Source organism: Electrona antarctica (genome assembly GCF_951216825.1).
Source record: "Electrona antarctica genome assembly, chromosome: 2".
Taxonomy (NCBI): Eukaryota; Metazoa; Chordata; class Actinopteri; order Myctophiformes; family Myctophidae; genus Electrona; species Electrona antarctica.
This window is the reverse complement of record NC_136807.1, coordinates 19,581,621-19,604,904: the sequence shown is the minus strand read 5'-3', so window position 1 is coordinate 19,604,904 and position 23,284 is coordinate 19,581,621. Positions and strand designations below refer to the sequence as shown.

At 43.1% G+C, this 23,284-nt stretch overlaps 1 protein-coding gene across 2 annotated transcripts in view; it reads left to right on the top strand.

Annotated features, from left to right (window-relative positions):
• Positions 1 to 23,284, top strand: part of magi3a (membrane associated guanylate kinase, WW and PDZ domain containing 3a) — a 169,509-nt gene that overhangs the window by 13,097 nt on the left and 133,128 nt on the right. The window lies entirely within an intron of this gene.

Below are 23,284 nucleotides of genomic sequence, written 5' to 3'. Positions count from 1 at the left end.
CTCGCTCACTCACTCAACAGCCACATACCGTATCGTATTCAATCAAGTTACGCCTGAAATACTTTTTGTGTGCTAGTGTCTTGCACTAAAAATAGCAGATCAACAAGCTCACAACGTAGCGCTGTGAGGTTGTAGACGCGCAGGCGTCTACAACGCGCAGGGGTGACTGTGGCTCAGGAGGTAGAGCAGGTCGTCCAATGATCCATGGGTCGGCGGTTCGAATCCCGGCTCCTCCTGTCTACATGTCGAAGTGTCCTTGGGCAAGACACTGAACCCCAAATTGCTCCCGATGTGCTGGTTGGTACCTTGCATGGCTTCCGCCGCAATCGGTGTGTGAATGGGTGAATGTAATGCACAATGTAATGCACAATCTATGTAAAGCGCCTTGGATAAAGGCGCTATATAAATGCACCATTTACCATTTACCATTTACAGGCGCAGTCAAGTTTAAGTTCAAGTTTACCTTCTACGATTTTTCAAAACAATTCCCAAATTTCCAAAAACATTTAGACCAGATATGATTTTTGATCACTAGGATGCTTCTCCCTCATTAGTGTTCTGCTTGTGCAGGCACTAGACAGTACACACACTATGCTTGATGAGCCCATTCCTGCTCACTGACCGCAATCATCCATTGTGACAGATTGTCCCCTCTGTATTCCTTTTATGTTTTGTTTCATCCTATTTTCCGCTAATAAGCTGTAGTCTCTGTAGATGAATTGCAGATTGTTTTTCCTCTGAAAGGAGCAGAGGTTTTGTGTAATCTGACGATGGCACGGCTGGCTTGTGTGTTTTTGTGTCGTGGTTTGTTGGCAAGCAACACACACAAACACACACACAAAACACACAGCCCCTCCCCCTAGGCCTTGGCAACAGCTACCCCCTTGCTAGCTCTCTGGGAGCTCTGAGCGAATGAACTATGGAGGTCGTCATTAGTCACTGTTCGCAGCAGGCCGAGGGTTGTCTCCTTGCAATATTGACCCTGTGATGATGTGACTATCGAAGCATCCATTAACAGATTGTTCACTGCTACTACTCACAGCAGCTGAGTGGAGCTTCAGTTCAGTCAAAGGATATTATGCCATGCTAAAAATTACCTCAACCACAAGAAAGAGTCTATAGTAGTGACTAGAGAGAACAAATTGCTTCTATCAACCCCATACATTCTCTCTCTCTTTCTCTCTCTTCCCCCCCCAATCCCTGGGAGAATGCGATGTCACCACCTGTTGAAGACACAGGCTGGAGAACCACGGCTGCCCTGTCAGTGGTGATCCAGTGGACGATTTATTTAGAGAAGTTTGTTAAGTCTTTGTTTCTACTCTGTAAAGTGAATCACAGTCAGCTCCCCCATACTGTTGTTGTTTTTGTATTAGTAGAACATACAGTAGCGTGATGGTATGTCATCTGACATTTCACACATACTTCGTCACATACTGCAGTATTTTCCCCTCAGGGTTCATTGCAGGAGTGCTAGCAGAAAGGACACTTTTCTCTGTCTGTACGTAGTTTATTTTGCATTGTGTATTCATTCGTAAATATGTCACTTGAACACAATGTCTCTCAAACATAAATTACATGTGGTTATAAATGAATTCAGCACAAATGCAAGAAACGGGTTAATAAATAGTCTAGATAATAGAGTAGACCTGCTGATAATAAATTGGTACTTAATTATGCCATAGCTATAAGCACAGCATCACTCCCTGTAATCTGTCATGAGCTGATAGTTGAGCTCTTCAACAATTACTTCATGCCCCCCTCTCTCATTTCTGTTCTAATATTCCCTTAAAGAAATTATATATGATGCAAATAGCCTGCATTCTGCATTCTTAGACTCATTAAATTGATGCAATCATGTCATGCAATACTGTACTCAGTACTGTACTCTAACGTCGTTGAAGTAGGACTCATAAAATGTCCATGGGGCCCATCTAAAAGACCACCCCTGGGTCCCGGGACCCATTGCATTGAAAACCTATTTACATCACTGTGCTTCTCATTAGATTTTATTGCAACTAACTCTTGTGCTACAACCTTTCCCAAGCCAGACCCTTGATGTATTCCCTGCTGCTTTGCTTGTAATTTTTGCAATTTCGTTGATTGTACTCGTGCACTCACTGTACATTGCTCTGGAATGAAAGTATTTGATAAAATGCCTAAAATATCTTAAATAAACAGATGTAATACTTTTCCAAACACTTTTGGAAGAAACCACTCCAATAATGCAACCATATCGTACTTTGCACAGAGACTCGAAGGCTGGAGGTTTGTCACGGAACTGTCATGTGTGGAATGCAGATACTGTATTTTTGGTTTGTTGCGTACATTGTGTGCCATCAGGAAGTCCCAGTGTATTGCAACAGGTGCAATTTACTGCTGGCAATTATTCCACATGGTCTCTACAGCTACATGGCCTCCTCTTCAGATGTCTTTCACTACAGGAGCCTTGCAAGATCTTCCCTCCCCCTCCTTGTCTAATTATGTCACTTTTAAGGAGTGAAATGCACCAAAGCCACAGTGTAATATCATTCAGTATGATACTTGGTTACAATACATTTTGTTTTACCTTTTGATTCTCTTTTCATCAACGTGTGTGTGCGTGTGTGCACGTGCGTGTGTGGCTCAGGTAGAGTGGCCACCTGGGAATCAAAAGATACCCGGTTCGATCCCCGGCTCCTCCCCGCTTTGTATCAAGGTGTCCCTGAGTAAGACACTGAACCCCTAATTGCTCCCTGGGCTGCACTGCTCCTAATAGGATGGGTAAAATGCACAGAAGTAATTTCTCCTTGGGGATCACTACACACACACACACACACACACACACACACACACACACACACACACACACACACAGTATGTCACTGTGATCCATCAAGAAATTGACATTGCACATCATCCAAAGGCTGTCATCACAAAACCCACTCATCCATTATGTCCCTGACATATCTGTAAATGAAAAGTGGTTTGAAGGTGGCACAGCCTCGAGGCTTCACAACTTTGTAGTCAAGCTGTCATGCTGAAAGGTCTCTGGGAAGTGTTCACTCACAAAGAATGCACTAAGCCTGCATTCATGAGATGAGATGAGCTCCAAGTTATAAGGGGAATGCGGTCCAACAGGTGTTGTTGCAATGTTAATGCACAACCCATCGTCTTCTCTTTTTTTGTGTTTACTAATGGAAAACGTAAAACATATTGAAATTACTCACCATGGTGTTAATGAATAGCACCAAGTCAAATCAATGTTTTCTGTCCTCCATTCCAGTTCCACCACAAATCTTACTTGGGAGATGAATCCCAAGCCCTCGGAGACTCACACTCAGGGGGTTGACTACGTATAATCCTTTTCCTTCCTTCTCCTTCAATCTCTTCCGCACTCTGCCATTTGTTGCAACTAAGCCTTGAGGTATAGTGCCATTTGCTTTGGCTGAGGAAGCACAGTAAAAACCCAAACAGAGGATTTGGTTTGTTTTCAAATTTGTTGCTTCTAGGACCATGGTTCTGCTCAGGAAAAGTGGTTGCCTGGAGCAAGTGCTGCTGGCCATTCAGGTAATGCTTGTGTCCAGACAGAGTAGACGGGCCCTGCTCTCTCATGATATCTCAGCTTTCTATGTTCGGTGCATGGGCTTAGCAGAGCTATTATGGATGCAATACACTGTTTGTCTGTAAAGGCTGCCCGAGGCAGTGTGTCAAGGGGCTCCTTCAGGCTCTGGCAAAGAGAGCATGGCAACACTTATGCTGACAAGCAACAGCCAAGCCGAGAGGACAAGTGAGCCCACAGAACCCACACAAAGAAAGACACGCAAACACATCATTGGTGTGCTTAGCAAACAGATACACACGTGTGCAGTTGTGCGCATACAGAACCACTGAATGATGGATACATTTGAGATCCTTGTTGACAGTTACCCCCCGCCCTTTCCTTGACTCACAGGATATGGGTTCAAATGGACATGGGACAGACAGAGGAATAGATCCTCTTGTCATGTTTGGCTCCCAAGTCACTTGTTCACAGCCTGGCCTTCATGTGCAAGTTGTTTGTTTTATGCAAATGTATGTGTGCTTGCTTTGCATATTTTTTCCACACGTGATTTTGAAATGAAAGATGTTGTTGACACTCCTAGATCCAAACTAGGATCTGTTTTGGTCCATACTCCATAGCCCATCTTACCTTCACAAAGAACACAGCATATTATTGGCTTAAACAAACGTTATTATAGCTCAAGTTCAAGGTTTCGTCGAGGAGTATGCAGTCAAAATGTTGTGTTAAGACTATGATAATTACATTCAATATCGTTTAGCTTGTCCTTTTTATGCATTTTATGCAATTTTAATGCCTTATCTCTAATTAATTTGTGGAGTAGAAGGTCATTATGTCTTGCCACAAGGGGCACAGTAGGTGTCTGCAGGGAGACTGTCCTAACTGCATAACAAGATCAACACCTCTCTAGGGCTGTCACCATCATGACATTTTACTTTTAATTGTCAGACAAATAATTGTGATTGACACATATTTATCGGGGACTGCATGTAATTCCGACGGAGCATTAGCATTAGCGCTGCTCCCGTGCTTGCGGTTACGGTATGGTTATGGTAGGGTTTGAGGTGGTTTGTCGTTTGTCGGACCAATGACTAGTCTGAACTACGTACTGCACCCATATTTATGAACTTCATACTACAAAAATATTTAGTGAAAATGGCAGATCTAGAGACACTGAACGAGTCGCACAATTCGTTGTGAGCTTGTACATCAACTATTTTCGGTGAGCTGACAAACACGCACAACTAAGTACAATTTAAAGGAATATTTCACTTTCAAAACCTTTTTGGTCATTTCATCATCTACTCTACTAGGCTTATGTGAACACCCCAGACAGTTTTTAAGTTGCTCGATTCGGTATTTATTTAGATATTTGATATTCTTTTTAGCTGCCCACACCCTTATACAAACCCATTGTAACTTCAAACTCTATTTTAGATTCATCGAAAATACCCATCCTTTTTCTGGTGACTGATATTGTCCTTCTAATACGTGAGCTGTGTTTTTTCATTTACTGTTTTCATTTATTTTTGAGTGGCGCAACCACTCCCTTACGAAGCTGTGTGTGGGTGGGTGGCTGGGTGGGTGGCTGTGTCTGAGCACGAAACCAGCATGGTTGTTTTTCACCACCTGTGCGCAACCTAATGCACACACAAACACACGCGCACGTATTAACTGCATTATGATGATTTCGGGTGTGCCAGTACAGTGACGGTACAGTACAGTACAGTACAGTACAGTAGAGGGTACAGTAGAAGGTAACTCTGTCATTTCTCAACCGTTTCGGACGCGGGACGGCACGCCGGAACCGGCCCGGCCCCCTGGGCGCAATAGGTTTGTATAGGAAGGGGGCAGGGCAGCTAAAATTAATATCAAATAACTAAATACTGAATTATCCCTTTAAGCCTTTAGGTTAGGAGTAGCCCAGTAGGATTAAGAGCGTCTGCTAAATGCCTAAATTGTAAATTGTAAAATAAAGAAACTCTGGTACTAGGCACACAGTGTAAGTCCTTGAACGGTGATTCACCGCCACCAGGGGGCGCCAAAAGTCCCAGACCGCCACCATATATATATTATTTTATTTCATATATATATATATTTAAAAAAAAAAAAAAAACATTTTTACCATGTTATAAAACACGGAAAACACGTCCTTGGCGCTCCAGGACATCATGAAAAAGAAGTTAAATAAGTCCTTGGCGACCATTGAGTTTAACGATGCCTCATGACTTAAGTTATTATTCATCTTCGAAAACAACTGATGTTCAACTGAAAATAGCAACACATAATTCGTCATAGCCTATAACACGTCATGTATCACGTACCATGAAGTATAGATTAGGATTAAGTTGTATGTACTCTCATATTCCTTTCCACTGTCTCCCTCGGGCTCCCAGGACCCAGTCAGGCAGGTCATTCACATTGTTGTCAGACATGCAGCTTCCCCGCTGGCTTTCCACAAATAGCAGCTGACGACTTCTACGCCACTACCATGAGTCACACGTGGTAATGATCACCACACGTGGATAAAGAGACTCCTGTTAGCAAATGAAACCACAGTGACTTGGGAATTTACAAACCAGAAACTCATTCTGACACGTGGTGTACAGGTGTAGTACTGTATAATCTAGCTCTGGTCCCCGATAGCAATGTTTTCTTGTCTGTCTGTCTGTCTGTCTGTCTGTCTGCCTGTTTTGTTTACTCTGATTTATTGTCCGTTTTATATCACCGTGCTTCAGCAAGCACCACCGATATGCAAATAACATAGCTAGCTTTGTCTCCAGCAAATAACAGCGTACACCCAAATTTGCATGCATAAATGATGATCAGGAGTTGTAAACAAGGGCCCACGACTCACACAGAGGTTTTGCTTGATTGTCTCCACCAGGCCGAAGGCATGGGGGGAGAGAGTATGTTTTGCACTCCGTCCGTGTGTCCTTCCGTCCGTCCGTTATCAGCTAATCTCCGGCACCGTTGGCCCGATCCATGCCAAATTGTGCACACACACTCCCTGGATGCCAACGACGAACCTCTGCCCCAAATATTCCTCAACGGCCTGTTATAGCGCCACCATGAGGCCGATTTAGGAAAAACACATTTCTGTAGATAACTCGTACACATTTTATCCATACATCACACAATTCGGTATACACTATCTCCATAGTCATGTGATCAACACGGATCTGCACAATTTCCCATCTTCCATCCTGATTGGCTAAGATTGGCTTCCAAAGCTCACATGATTGGTCCGTTTCGAACAAAATGCCACAAATCACAAACACAGTGTCCAATTTCCATGAAATTATACACACACATTTCCACTAGGCCGAGGACGATATACCACAATTTTTTCCCCAAATCAGCCTCACGGTGGCGCTATAACAGGCCAATTCCTGTGTTTACCTATAACTGCATCGATCTGTATACAACTTATGTATGCGCACTCCCTAGAGGCCATGGAAAAACATTTTCTCTGCATCCCTCCACATCTGCCAGTTATAGCGCCACCATGAGGCCGATTTCTGCAAAACTGTTGCGAAACATCGTTTATGTTAGTCGCACAGATTTCATCCAAATCTCACGCAAATCGGTACACATGATCTCTGTAGTCATGTGATCAAGATGAGCCTGTTGGATTTCTCAGATTCTACACTGATTAGCTAAGATTGCCTTCCAAAGCTTTCAGGAGTAGCCCGTTTTGTACAAAATGCTGCTCATCCAGAATTCTATCCTCAGATGCGATCTGGCTCTGCATTTCCTCAACAAAATGAAGAAATTTTTTGCAAGAAACAAACAAAAAAACATGTTTATATTACTCCTAAACATTTTGCCAAACATCACACACACTCCTCTCCTCCTGGTGGAGACCTGTGCCCAGAAGGGCACTTTTTCTAGTTCCAGTATGGATCAACCTGAGAGAGGGAAATGGACAGATAGAGTTGGAAGGGGGGAGAGAGAGCAAGGGTTTAGCTGAACTTCTCACTAGTCCTCGGGCATTGAAATTGTTGTCTCAGACAGTTTCCGCTCGGCTGCCAGGCCCTCCAGTTTGCCCGCTGTGTGTAGTGTGACAAATGAGGTCATTGCTCAAATATAGAGCAAACATCCAAGAGATATATATATATATATATATATATATATATATACTGTATATCTATACACTGTATATCTATACACTGTATATCTATACACTTATATCTATACAGAAGACCTCTATATACTGTATATCTGTACACTTGTACGCAAACAGACAGAGGCACACACATCAGCTGCACTATTGTGATTTGCTCACTTACATTCCCAAAAAGGCCTACTGCTCCTCCACTAATGATCCAGCCGGCATCACATGTCTTTGAGATTTGCTATTATTGAGGAGATGCTTCAATTCATCCATCATGGACTGCTTGGTGATGCAGAGTGGCAGGACAGTTGAAGTGGCCCCTGCACTCTCCTCCTCCATAGCCCCTACCCTCGCCATTTTCTCTGTAGCTTTCATTACATCCTATATTCTTCCCTTGTGTATTAGCCATTTCAAAGGAAAGGGGTCAGTTGACTAAGGCAATTGAAAAGGTAATCTAAGGGCCTTGAATTACACACACTGCATTTTTAGCATTGTCACTAGGAAATCGGTGTCAGTCGACCACAGCCTCAACCTGCTATAACTCTAGTGTGTGCATCATCTGGCAAAATATTAACCTGTTTTGGAAAGATTCGGATTCCCAGTTTGTGGATGCTACTGTAGCATGGTGTGTGCTCAGCATCACCTTACCTCTTACCTCTGTCATGTAAAACTGGTTGTCTCCTCCCCTTTGTCCCAAGAGGGAGCCCAGCCCATTAGCCATGTGTGCAGAACTAGCCTCACTTGTTTGCGGGTTTCGGGGGAGTTTCAAAGCAGTATTGTGTTTCCTGCCAGAGCCTGTTTTTCCAGATTCAATGATGACAATGTTTGTCATTGCCTGGGACTCTCTCTCGCACTGCCATTCCAGCAGATTTTAATCATCACAACCTACGGCTCTGAGAGCCACTTGTTTTGACACTTGCAGTCTGAATTGTATCCTTGTGTCACCATCCCATCCCTAACAACCAGGTTGACATGGCAATGAAAGTATTGAGTCACTAACAAAGCCTGTACGTACCAGCCCATTGGGTGTTCATTACATACAGGCTGTATTGTCTTGTCTATTCCACTAAATACTCAAAGCATTAAAGATGAGCTCCTTCCCTGCCAAGGACAACATTGGACGACTTTAATTTATGATCACAGACCGCCAAGGACGATATTGGACGAGATAGGCTTTTATACTGATTGTTTTTTTGTTTTGTTTTTTCAGCTATGTGAACGCACCGGTTATATTCCATCCAGGTCCCGGCCTAGAGCCGATCGAAAAAACTCTTTGCATTGGAATTGAGCTCAGATTGAGTTGATCATACAAAACATTGATGTTTTTGGAGCTCAATAAAAAAAATTGGCGACCGCGCTGGACCGTTTCAGCTGTTGTGATCACTGACCATGTATCTAGGGTGCACCCCTGAAATGCTTTTCAGGGGTGCGTCAATTGCGTCAATTTGCGTCAAGTGCGTCAATTTTGTCGGTCTCGCTTCTTAAAGGAGCCGTGCGGGCTGAAAACCGTGGCAGTCTGCCATTTAGCGCCATCTAGTAGCGGCAGGGAAAGAGAAGATGATCCAAGAATGATCCAACTAGTATTTGTTTTACAAATAATTTGAGGTTGGTTGTAGGGTTGGGGGGGGGGGGGGGTGGTGTGTGTGTGTGTGTGTGTGTGTGTGTGTGCGCGCGCGTGTGCGTGTGTGCGCGAACTGCATGCATGTTATTGCGTTCACATGTGAGAGAAAAATTGAGATACCGCAAATCCAATTGGCTAGTTCCCCGGGCCTTACTGCATCTCTCTGGGGGGAGAGAGGTCTGCCTTCCCGTGTGACAATGCAGCACTGCATCTACTGTACAAATGGTAAATGGTGCATTTATATAGCGCTTTTATCCAAACCCTTTACATAGATTGTGCATTACATTCACCCATTCATACACACATTCCCCCTTACTGTGTATGTTTCTTTTCCCTTTTTACCTCCTTGTTTTTTTTTATATATAGAAGTGTATATTTGTACGTCTCTAAATGTTCTGATGAATTGAAAAAGGTGGGCCCTGTTGTAAACAAGTTTAATGCTTTATCGTCCACAGTAACAGTCTATGTATTGAGTTGTACTTTCATGTGAAATGTAGCCATTCTGCAAACTGTTAATAAATACTTCAATCAATCAATTCATACAGTGATGGCGGAGGAAACCATGCAAGGCACCAATCTGCACATCGGGAGCAATTAATGCTTTAGACACTTTAGACAGTCTTGCTCAAAGACACTTCGAACTAGGAACCTCGATGTTCCCATCCGGCCGCTCTACCAGCCATTCTACCTCGAAGTCACTGCACAATGTAGTGTATGTACAACATACATATACATACACACGCATGCACACACTGCTGCAGTATGAAATAATATTCCAATATGCCTATAAAATGTTTTATTAACTGTCGACCTTGTCAATACATTGTAATCAGTTCTGAACTTCTGCGTCTTTCTCATCCGCCTCACATCCAGTAATGTTCCCTTTGTTCGTTGCTGTGTGGCAAAGTGTCTGGCAGCTCTGTGAAATTAAAGGTCATTAAATGATGTATGATATATTGTCTTGATGTTACAATGCTATAATTGATGGGCCAATGTATTATTGCACCGAGATCGGAGTATTATGGGTAAGCAAAGCACTCAAATCTCATTAATTCCCCTTAAGCTCACGTATCAAGATTCAAAAGTAATAATGAGGTGACCTCATCATGCTTTGATCAGGTGGGTCACTGTGACAGTACATCAAGGCAAGATTATAGTATAGCACATATCAACAAAAAAGCAATTACATTTGCTTTACACAAAACATCAGCAGTGAAACATTCAGACACAGACTATCTTAAACAAAAGACCATCTTAAAGACCAAAAACACCGTAGTTATTTTGAATGCAATAAAAATTAAACTATATATATATATATATATATATATATATATATATATATAATATAATAATAATATATAAATATATAATACAAATATATATATATATATATATATATATATATATATATATATATATATATATATATATATATATATATAAAGAAAACTGCAAAATATAGTGTCGGACAGGTCTTTAGCTTTTATTTAAAAGAACAGAGTTGTCTCTGGGAGTTTGTTCCAGGTATGTGGTGCATAAAAACAGAATGCTGCTTCTCTGCCTTTTAGTTCTGACTCAAAGCAGACCTGTCCCAGACAACCTGAGAAGTCTTGGTGGTGCTTGATGTACCACAAGATCAGAAATATATTTTGAGCATGGGTAGGTGTGGAGGAGACGGGTAAGAGATAAAGTAGAAAACAAACTTTGGAAAGGAAAGTAGTGGGCTTACCCTAATCGGCACATCCCTCTACAGGAGGAATTGAGCCTGGCCATTTATTACCAACGGGAGCTTCAAAAGCACCACTGGATTGTTAGAAGATTGTTATAATTGCTCCTAAGAAATGTCCATACAGTCACTCAGCTGTGTCTATCTGGCACTGGGTCATTAGACTAGACCGCTATTGTCCCGGGACTCTGTACCATTGCATGAGTCAGACTTCTCTAAACGGACGCATGCATGCACGTGCACTCAAAACTATAAAAACTAATCTTTACCACTGTAGAACACGTGATCGCCTGTGGCAGAGATGGATTAGGTGAGACTTTAGAATGAGTTGTTGCTGGAAAAATAAATTTGACTTTCGGTTAAATATTTACTGTGTAGGTGGGTGTATGTGTGTGTTTCATATCAGATCAAAGGCCTCATCTACTGATCTAAATCCAGTGTGGCCGATAATCCAGCAATATGCCATTGATGCATGTGACCTTACTATGTCATACCCGTAAGATATATTGTGCACGTGAGTAGATAAAACATTTTACACGTTGGGTTTTCAAACGAAAAGCACTTATCATTGACATTCCTTTTCAAACCTACAGTATATGAATGCTAATGGAACCTTTTTCCAAAGCATTTTATCATGTGCACATTTAGCCATTCACACACATTCCCACTCTGACAGCAGAGGAATCCATGCAAGGCACCAGCCTGCTCCTGTTGTTAGGGGTTCAGTGTCTTGCTCAAGGAAACTTCGACATGCATCCAGGAGGAACTGGGGATTGAACTGGGAAGTGGGAACCCTCCGATTCCAAGATGACTTCTCCAGAGCCACTGCCTTGTCTTCTCACACATGCACACACACACTGCCAGACACTTAGACAGACACCCACACTCACTCTTACACTTGGACTTTGGTCCTTTACAGCTGGTAAACATGAACTGTGTAAACATTCCAGTAGCAGTCCAAACTGAAACCAAGCTCTTCTGTTTGCAATGCTCACAGCAAACACAATCTCACTACTGGAGGGCCCACCGCACCACCATGCATATCTAACAAGACACTGAGTGTGAATGGGAGACTCTGTTTAGAATTGACCAAGAAAGGGGCCTGTCGCTCTTCTGTGCTCTGTTGCGGAAAGGCTGGTTCTTCTATTCAATGTGAAAATCAATTGGAGGCTTACTGTAGGTATTACAGGAACAACAGGGCCGGAGGGCATCATCTGACCAGAGGGCATAACTCTTATTTAACGTAGCTGCCAATCACGATAGGTTACCTGACTCGTCCAGCACAAATTCAACATGTAGACTAAGGCCCCCTCTGACCATGCTTTATTTGCATTTGTCAACAAATAACTTTAATGGCATTATTTCAATGCTGGTATGTCAATCTTCAGCACTCATGATTTCTTGTCTCGTTGAATGAGAACAATAACAATAATAATTTGTCTTTGAGCAAAGCTTTCGCGCTTCCCAACCTGGAGTGAACGGGCGTTTGGGACCGGGCACCCCTAGGCTCTGGAACGCCCTCCCTGAGGATCTGGGGCTAGGAACAACCGTGTCCATTTGATATATTTACTTTGCTGTTTCTATTATGTTCTAACTTATGTAAAGCATTTTGTAACTTTGTTTTGAAAAGCCCTTCACAAATGTATAGTATATTGGTTATAGTTTGGTTTTTGCGCTGCTTCTGTCTCAGCGCCTGTTACGGTCCACTCGGTCTAGGGGCAGACTTGGCCCATAACAGTTGAAAGGACGAGACTGATGTCACTTATGTAAAAATGTTTAATTATTATTATTAACTATAAGCACTTAAATTGTTATTTACAAGCGTTGCTCATGACAGAATACATGGATATATGGCTCAGAATGAATGAAATATATATCTACAATGGCTCAGAATATATAATGGGTATCAGAATATTTACAAAGGCTCTGCAGAATTAAGTTACTTACAAACAGGAGTTAGGACAACGGACTAACAAAAGAAAAGATAACAAACCTAATCCTAACTCAAAACCCTGACAAACAAGGACAGAACTACAACTTACACCTACCAAACGGACGTCCTCTCTCACAGGCACAAACAAAGAAACCGAAACACAAACTGATAAAGTGGCTAAACATAACGGAACACGGCATCGGCTGCAGGGAGAGCTGCCGTAGCGTTGCTACTCGAAGAGCTGTTGCCACAGACTGTGTTTATAAAGCCCTCACTCCAAGGAAGCTTTGAGAAGGAAAGGCAATGGTCACGTGACTGGGCTGCGCCATGACACTTTCATGGACACTTTCATGGGAGCCAAACTCACACCGGAAGTTCAATGAATACATGGCAGTGAATGGAGCCGGCTGGACCAGCTCATAACAAACATTATTTCTGAACATTTGAGACCTTTGTCATATAATCGATTCAGGAATATAAACTAAGACATATCACAGGTTGTTTTCTAATCACTTGCTTTTCGATGTGCACAGAGTACACAGTATAATTTTATCTGAGGATCTAAACAGCAGCAGTTATCATTTCTGGCTCGGAGGTATCGCGGGATTTGGCTGCCAGACAGGAAACGGTGGGAAGTCTCGCGATACTTGGTAAGTTCAGAAAGGTACTTTGTGCTCTTTAGATACCATACCTCTATAAAATGACACAGTGTACACATCGAAAAGCAACACAGCAGACAATACTGTGTTACATGTCTTCTGTTATTTCCCAGAAGCGATTACTTTACAAAAGGTCTCAGTCATTCAGAAATAGTGTTTGTTCATGAGCTGGTCGCTGAGCTCTCATTGACTCCATTCTGCCGAACTTCCGGGTGTAGATTTGCTCCCATGAAAGTGTCCATGAAAGTGTCATGGCGCAGCCCAGTCACGTGACCATTCCTTTCCTTCTCAAAGTTTCCTTGCCTCACTCCAGGAAGACGGCAAAGGCACCGCCTGGCCAATGGGGAACGTCGAGTGATCAGGCCTACGTCACACCCACAGGACGGTGGCCCACGATGGACATCTTTCTGGACAATTTCCAAACGGTAACATGTCCAAGGAAACTCATGTCTCACTCAAGTCATAATAAGACATATAGAGATATTACTACTAATCGAACACAATAATAATAATACCTACAGCCACAGGCTGTCACAGCGCCAGTAAAGGAGAGTGGGTCACACCCATTGCCTCTCAGTCTCTAATAGCTGCCTTTAGGCCAAGCCATCTTCCCTTAGATGAGGCTGCACCGTTATTAATGCTCTGGGGCATTATTATTCATTCAGCATAATTACACAACTAAAGGAAATGTCTCTCCTGAGAAAGGGAGTTAACCAGCGGTGGGCTGATGTAGCCCATTGTTCTCTATGTCCCGGTGCAAACTGTGTGTGTGTGTGTGTGTGTGTGTGTGTGTGTGTGTGTGTGTGTGTGTGCGTGTGTGCGTGTGTGCGTGTGTGCGTGTGTGCGTGTGTGCGTGTGTGCGTGTGTGCGTGTGTGCGCGTGCGCGCGCGTGCGTGCGCAATTCTTGGCTCAGTTTGTCTGTCCATTTGTCTGCGAGACCTTGCATTTGAGCAGCCATGTGTGCATTTCAATGGAGTGTGGTCGGTGTGAATGTCACGCACTGGGCCATCTCTCCTCTCTGCCTTTGTTCGTTTCCCATCTCACTGCTTCCCTCTGTCCCCTTGCTAACTGTGTGTGTGTGTGTGTGTGTGCGCGTGCAGCACTTCCATGTGCGTGTGCATATGGTAATTGTACTGCATGTCGCTGTGTGTCAGGGGAGGCCAGACGCAGTCGAGGAGTTTGCTTTAGCTTGCTGATGAAAACACCCCACCTCCCCATTTGATTATTTTCAGATCTCCCAGGCCACTCCAGTTCCACGGCCTGCTAATTTCAAGGCTTTTTTCCACACATGCCTATGTTTTATTCTCTGTTCGCTCCCCTCTTTCTCTGGAGACAGGTTAAGACTGTTGGTGTGTGCGTGTGCGTGTTCGTCTCCCTCTCTGTCTTTGTGCATGCTCACATCTCCTGTCTCCCTGGCATGGATGATACAAGTTGTTGCATGTAGATGCTGGTAGGGCAGAAATCAAACCATTTTTCCCAACTATGATTTGCAGTGCTGGAGTCATACGAGGGTGTTTCTTCACGTCTGTTTTTGTTCTTGTGTACAGTATTATGTGACTGCCTACTGTAGTGTAGTGGTTTGTATGAGTGCAACTGTGCACCCGCTGTTCTGCTCGTGCAGAGGTATATCGATCCCTGGCTGTGCTGCTGTATTAGCATTGACCAGCGTTGTGTCCAGGATCAGCCCCCCCCACTGCCCCAGTCAATAATGCATTACACTAGGGGCCCTCAGAGAATTCCTATGGATGCACTTCTGTTGAAGGTCAGGCCTGGAGAGGCAGCTCTGCTAATTACCGACTGTCAGTCGCCCCCTCATGGGGTGGCATGACACAGAACCCCCTCACGCCCGCATCGATGAGCCGACAACGCGCAACCATCAGAATGATGGAGGATGATGATGGGGCAACTTTCCACCAATGTACAGTGGTTCTCAAACCTCCTCACCTTTTGTGTCAAGGACCTCATACATGATTTATGTTGTTAAAAACATATTCAAAAATGTTCACACTTTTTCAAGAGGAAAGAAAGAAAGAAGCAGGTCTACAACAAGCTCACAACGCGACATAACGCGATGCATTGTGAGCTTGTAGATCATAACACGATGCATTGTGAGCTTGTAGATCATAACACGATGCATTGTGAGCTTGTAGATCATAACACGATGCATTGTGAGCTTGTAGATCGGGCTATTTTCTAATTGCTGTTTTATACAGTGTAGGGTTAAAGTGGTTAAACTGATTTTTATGCAATATTAACTCATTTAACCTGGAACCCCCTCAAGGATCTGTTATGATTTATGCTTGACTCAGTGGCGAAACACTCCTCTACGTATTACGTAAACATATCCATGATATGATGACCATCCACTAACAGTAGTGGAGAGTAAATCATATGAGAGGCATGCTCTGTTCCTGTTCATTCTGTTCTTATCCTCATTTTCATATCTGCTAGGCACGTCATATCCGCTGTTCTGTTCATACTGTATAGTAGGGATGTGCCGATGAGACATTTTGGCCAAGATCGATATCCGATATATGGCCGATAACCGATATTACAGATGTAGATATGATCTCATTCTGTATTGAAAAATTATAATGGTTTTATCCATTCTGAAAAATACATGTAACAGGGTATCTGCACTGCAGGCTTAGGCAAGTCAGATTGAACTTAAATAACTTTTATATTTAATATTGTGAGCTTGTAGATCTGTTCAAGCTGTTACTTTGAGCTTGTTCATCTGTAAAGACAGACCGATTAATCGGACCGATTTAATTAATCGGTCTGATTGATTAATCGAACCGATGCCGATTAATCTAAAAACAACTAAATTCGGGCCGATACCGATGTGTTTGCCGATTAATCTCCCATCACTACTGTATATATATTTCTCTGTGTGTGTCTAATAAACTAGAATGTGTGTGCAATGCGGCCTGGTGTTGACATATAGTATTATGTTCTTTGTGCGCGACTCAGCTGATCCTCACCCACCACCCCTTTGGTTTAGATTGAGACTGATGAGAGACCACTCAGATGGTCAACCTAAATCACAACAATTGACTGTTATGATTTATGTTGACCATCTGAGTGGTCCCTCATGAGTCTCCATCTAAACCAAAGGGGTGGTGGGTGAGGAACAGCTGAGTCGTGCGCGGAGAACATATGTCAAGTCAACACCAGGCTGCCTTGCACATACATTCTAGTTTATTAGACACACACAGACGTCCTTAGCAGATATAAAAACGAGGATAAGAACAGAATAAACAGGAACAGAGCATGCATCTCATATCAATTCGCACATACAGTCAGTCTCTCATACATTAGTGGATATGAATCAATATGCTTATGTAGATAAGTGTTTCGCCACTGAGTCGAGCATAAATCATAACGGGACCCCTGGCGGTCTACGGACCCCACTTTGAGAAGCACTGCTTTATGTTAATACGTTTACACATAAAACCCCCTCTCCTAATGAATCACTACTTAGCCAACAGCTCTGAGTTACGGACTCTTAGTCCATCTCCCCGGACCATCTGATCTGCTCTGTCATTTCTCAATCTCCTGGTCCTTTCCCATTACTTAATCTCCTGTAGGAGGACTTTTAGATGCCTCAGAGAAAATCATGGTGTAATTATGATGGTAAAGACTTCCTGTCTGCCGCACGGAAACTCTGTGTGCACAGCGACTGTAATGTGTGTATGTGTGTGTGTCTCTGCTGTGTGACTAAGAGCTTCCGAGAACTCCAGCAGTTACTCAGCACAACATGGGCCAGCTATCAGACAGCAAGACCAAGTCTGAAGGCCTCAGGACTGGTGCTCCCTTTAGAGCCCGTTGGCACTGAACAGTGTGGATAATACTATTATGGCATGTTGCCCTTTGTGAACCAGAGCACAGGGAGAAAAGGGGAGAGGCACAGAACATTCCCGTAAGTGCATGCCTGTGAACAATTGTCCTTTATATTTGTCCAAGCCCGGTGTGCAAGCTAAGTGTCAACAGGAAAACAGCCCACCATTGAAGAATATTAGTCATTACCCTGAGTGTGTACAGAATTGGCTCTTCTTTAGCAGTAGCACCAAGCCCAATGTTGGTAGACGTTCTGGTCTTCATTGCAGTTTGACTATTGAAAACCCATTTGAGGCATAATTAGGGCGCCAAGCACCTAGTGTGTAGGACCCCTATTGTTTTTGTTAGTTTTCTTCTTCTGATGTTTTTGCTGTTCTGGCTTAACCGTGGCTTAACTTGGCAATATCAATTAAAAAAATCAAACTTTGAGTAGAAATAGCTCACCAATAGCTAGAAATAGCTCACCATTTGACTTACAGCCATGAAACTTCCTTACACATACTGTATGCATCTGCTCATGAGGAACACATTTGCCAATGTGACCTTTGACCTCTTAGATCTTCCGCCATTTTGAATTATATGAAAAACTGTTAAATTCGAACTAAATACGAAACTCTCTACAGACAAACTTTGGACCAATATCTAAAATCCCAGCTGGAGAGAAGTTTGTACGTGAAAAAATTAAGCCTTCATGAGACGATGAATATTGCAGTTTTATGAAAATTATTCTTTTGCCCCATACTACATGAATGCAGTGTCATATTGTTTTGAAACTTTGCAGTATGGTAGCGATACTAGAGAATCATGCCAATAAGCGCTGAAACATATCTTACTCATAAAAGGGGACACTATAGCAATTAAACAAGAAATGATCACATGGTGATATTGGTCAGGTGAAAGAAGCGCTGGTTTCTTTATTTAGTAACGAGCGCTCCTCTCAACCGGCCGGTCTCAATCATAACATTACGTTCCATAACATTGGATGTCTCTAAAGATTTCTGCTACCCGTTTCCTGGTCATGTGACTAGCGTTTTTATCTGCTTGCCAACTGCTGAAATATTTTATACTTGGGCATTAATAGGTGAGCTCCTGGCGTCTTTAGCTGGGAAAAAAGCACTTTGGTGGACACGGTACATGGCCACTTAAAACCGAAGATTTGACTGTGTAGTCTATTCACGTAGCAGAACAGCAAAATCAGGTTGGTTGTACTGTACAGCACCTGTCAGAAACACTTTGGAGCCTAGAGGCTGGGGTGAGCAGGGCAGACACAGCTGTCCTACAGACTCAGCCATGCCCATATCCACCCCCAGATAACGAGGCCTGGCTCAACCTCACCTGACCTGGAGTAATTCACCACAGCTGTGCAGGCCACACATTCAACTGGCATACACAGTAAAACCTTGTAATTCAGAGTCAGGATTTTTCTCCTCAACGTTCTAATGCTTTAGCTCCTTCTCTGTCGAGGTTAGCTCTCTCACGGCACGCTTTTTAGCTGCAAGGTCTTATTTTGAAGAGCCCAAAAGCTGATTTGCCGAACCAGAAGTAAACATGATTTCCGGGGCAGCCGCTAGTTACCTTCGCTTTCATCAGAAGCGCTAATATAGTACCGCAAGGTCACAGGGATTTTTTATTGAGCTCCTAAAACATCAATGTTCTGTATGATCACCTCAATCTGAGCTTCAATTCCGAGAAAAACGCAGCTAAAGATCGTGGCTAAAAATAGTGTGGACGGAGCAAAAATATTCAATGATGTCACAATGTGGAAGCAAAACGTTGCCAGGCGGCGCCAAGATGCCAAGAACCGGTAAATATAAGACTGGCAATCCTGGATTAATAATAACTTCAAGCATGATATGCTCTGATGAAGGCTACATTGGTGTGTGCCAATAAAGAAATGGAAATGTGAGTACTTTGTCTGCCATTTATTTAATTTTTGAATGTGCTACCTTTTTGGAATCTTTTAAATTCCTAATTTTTGATGTATACTGGATTTGGCACTCCACTAGAAACCATTGCTGATGCGCAACCTCTTTTTCTCAGCTAGTAGAGTAGTGTAGATGTTGCACTTTGAGCTTGACACACAAACCTTTACATTTCTCAAATGAAGAGTAGGAAGTGGGAGACCACTTCCAACCACTGCAATGTATTGTATTAAAATACGCTACAGTGTACAAACCCTGCATTTGTGAATGTGATATATTATTTGCTGGCGACAAAACATGCATTAAATACCGGCACCCATTCGACCATAGGCTATTGATTCTCCAAATGCGTACAATATTTAGAAGCTATTGATTTTCAAAATGTGTCCACTGTCCAACACAATTCCATTTAATTCCACTACTGTTCTGAGATCACTCGGAGCATCGAAAGCTCTCATTTGCAAGCTTATTGATCGAAGTAAGCAAAACAAAACACATTTTTCTGTGTAGGATATTCAAAGAACTAAATCTATTTGCTCAGCTGACATTCCTGAAGTCCAGGGTCTAAATTCATTGTTGACAGTATTTATTATTTTTAGGAATAGATGCTACTATGCCCAGGAACACTTGTGAAAACACTTCAGAGCTTAACCTTTGAGTGTCTCTTGGCCCCATAGACAGCCTTTGGTCTTGGTTAAATCAATGGCCTATCAAGTGTCATCTAGTGGAGTACAATAAGGGTGAAACAAAAGGCTTATTAGGTAGCCATCAGTCACCACTATGGTCACCCAGTACAGGGTGTATATGTTGGTTAGACATACTAACAGTCCAACATGCATTAGTCCGACAACACCGCCATTTCAGGGAAGGCAAGCTTCCGCGTGCATCACAGAAGGGAACGTTCGGTAGGCCAATCAGAGACCATGTAAACGTTTGTTTTTTCATGCCAATAAAGCTCCATTGAATTGATAAGTCCCGGAAAAGACACGCTGTGATTGGCCAGTACTCACTTTGAGTGGCAGTGTGCCTTCCACACTTCTACTTGACTTCTGCCTTCCCTGTGATACAGGTCGCTCGCTCCAATGAACTGCAGGAGCGAATGAGGTATCTAGATTCTTATATCTATGGGTGGGGTGGTCTGTGATGCAATCAGTCCTCCAGAGAGCCAAGGGCATGTCAGAGCTGTGTTACAGATAGTATTAAATTGAGACTCTGCTTTTAGAGGCTGAGACTGTTCTTTTAGAGATGATAAGAACTCTGGTTGTGCTGTGGTGGAGAAACCAGATTATCTCTCTACTACATACAAGAGACTAAAAGCATACCAACCTACTGTAGGCAGTCCCCTGAGTGCAGATTAAACTGGACCATGGACAAATCAGACCAGGACCTTTTAACTATGCTTCTGTCTCATGGTTGCACGCTGCTCGTATGTCAGGCTGCATGAGGCAACAGCCTTTGATCCTTTTTCTCCCACTGTCCCTCTGTTCTCTGTTCCCCTCTGGACTCCCCAGAAACATTCACAGCCACATCCATCAGGATATCAGTGCTCCCTTTACCCGATGTGGTGTGTGTGTGTGTGTGTGTGTGTGTGTGTGGGGGGGGGGGGGGGGGATTCTGCTTGTCTCCAGATGGCTGACCTGTCGATATAGCTGGACAGAGGGGCGAGGGAAGGCTTCTATAAATCCAAGGCCGACGCTTCCAATCATGCCTTCTATTGATCTGTCTGGTAACCCACATGGCAGCAAGGCAATGCAACGCCGGGCAACAGCATGGCACGGCACTGCAGGAACAACTTCTATACCGTAGTTCAGCCTCAATCTGTGGTTGTTAGTTTTATATTTGCATATAAAAGTTTGCATATACAGTTTAAGGAGGTGAATCGCATGCTTGCTCTTTTAAATCGCATTCCAGAATGAGTAACCTCACCTTCACAGAAGGAGAGAAGATCCCATCTGCCTAATAACTGTGGTTTAAGTCAAGAGAGATAAATGCTGAGGGTGATATCCCTACTTTCTGCTAACGTGATATAATCATTATCGAAGTTCCTCTTTCCTGACCTGTTTTCGCCACTTTCATCTTCTATTCTTTTATTTTTTATACTATTCGCTTTCCCCCACAGTGTCTCACTCTTCTGGTTTCAGTTGTTTCTCCCTTTTCTTCCTACCACCGTCTGCTTTGACCGTTTTGAACAGAGAACAGCAGGGGGTGTGGGTGATTGGGGGGCTCTGGGTAGTTGGTGTTGGGAGACATGGGGCCATATGCCCCAATATCTCCTGATCCCTTTATGTAAGGAGGGTGCAGCGGACTGGCGATGGGTCAAAAGCTGAAGGTAATTGGCAGAATAGCGGGGGGGGGGGGGGGGGGGGATAGGGGGACTTGGAACAGTGGCTGTTGGGGCCAGAAAGAGGTGAGGTGCTGATCAGGTGTGTGGGGGGGCTTTGTGTGTGCGTGTGTCTGTGTGTACTTTGTTTGTCTGTTTCTTCTATATGTATTGTATGCATGTATACAGTATAAACTAAAGTATACTGTATGTAGGGCAGGCTATCTTTAGTGTTGACAAAAATCACACAAAATAGATACACTTGCAACATTGAAAAAACAGACTTCATTTTGGTGAATGCAATAACTTGTTTTGATCAGACTAGTCTATGTCTTTGTCTCGAGTTAAAGCTTAAAATAATACATAATTGAGTTTATAAAAAATAATTAAGCATGTAATAAATGTATCTGTCAAATGTAGGTATCACTATTTTGGGCATTTGTCTGCATAATTCAAAAACAAAAAGCATTTTATAAAAAATAATAATAGAAAAATAGCCAATGTACAAGCTAACAATCTGTTGCATCTTGCACTTTTTTTTCTTCTTTTTTGCTATTGTATAGTGTAAGGGCTGGCCCAATAAGCACTTGCTAGTTGTATGTACTTTGTATATGTATACTGTATATGGATTAAGTGGCTGAGGCAGGCTTGTCAACCTTGTTTCTGTGTGTGCATACATCTTGCATCAGCTCTTATATTGGGAGTGAGCCATGTCTGGCCAGTAGCGTCTATTTGTTAGAGTGACTGATGTCTTGAGGCCAGAGTAGAACGTGTTCAAAAGGTTTGCCTACCATGTCTGCCTGTGGTTCAAAAGGCCAGTCACCGCCGGCAATGAACTGCAAGAGAATAACCCACTGGATTTGTTTGGGATTTGGCCAATTTCTGACGAGATTTCAGTAATCCCTAAAGGGATGCTGGTTTTAAGCCTTTGAGAAGCTACAGAGCCACAATCTGGTCAACATCGTCCCCCGCCAGTGCCTCTCTGTGTCATCAGTTATCTGCAGCACTGCCTACCAGGGACAATGGACACAATTTTAGGCAATTCCGTTGATAGTTTTCATTGTTTGGAAGCTTTTGAAATGCTTATAATGACATGCCCAAGGTTGAAAGTGTTTAAAAAGCTGGATACATTGACTGCACAATTGCCAATAAAAAAAAGTAAAATAATGGCTGACCTATCAACCAAACTAATATATCGATCTGGTTCTGTTTTCTTACACACACACACACACACACACACACACACACACACACACACACACACACACACACATTTGTTTCTTATCACATCAGGTAATTACGGACCCAAAAACCACAGGAAGATGTTATTGTGATGAATGATTAGGATAGCGTGGTCATGACAAGGATTTAGTGCCCGACAATCTTCTCGCTCCACATATTTGCTAGTGACAGGTTCACAACGGGGCTGTGATCCTCTGCTGCACGTTAGTGACAGGTTCACAACGGGGCTGTGATCCTCTGCTGCACGTTAGTGACAGGTTCACAACGGGGCTGTGATCCTCTGCTGCACGTTAGTGACAGGTTCACAACGGGGCTGTGATCCTCTGCTGCACGTTAGTGACAGGTTCACAACGGGGCTGTGATCCT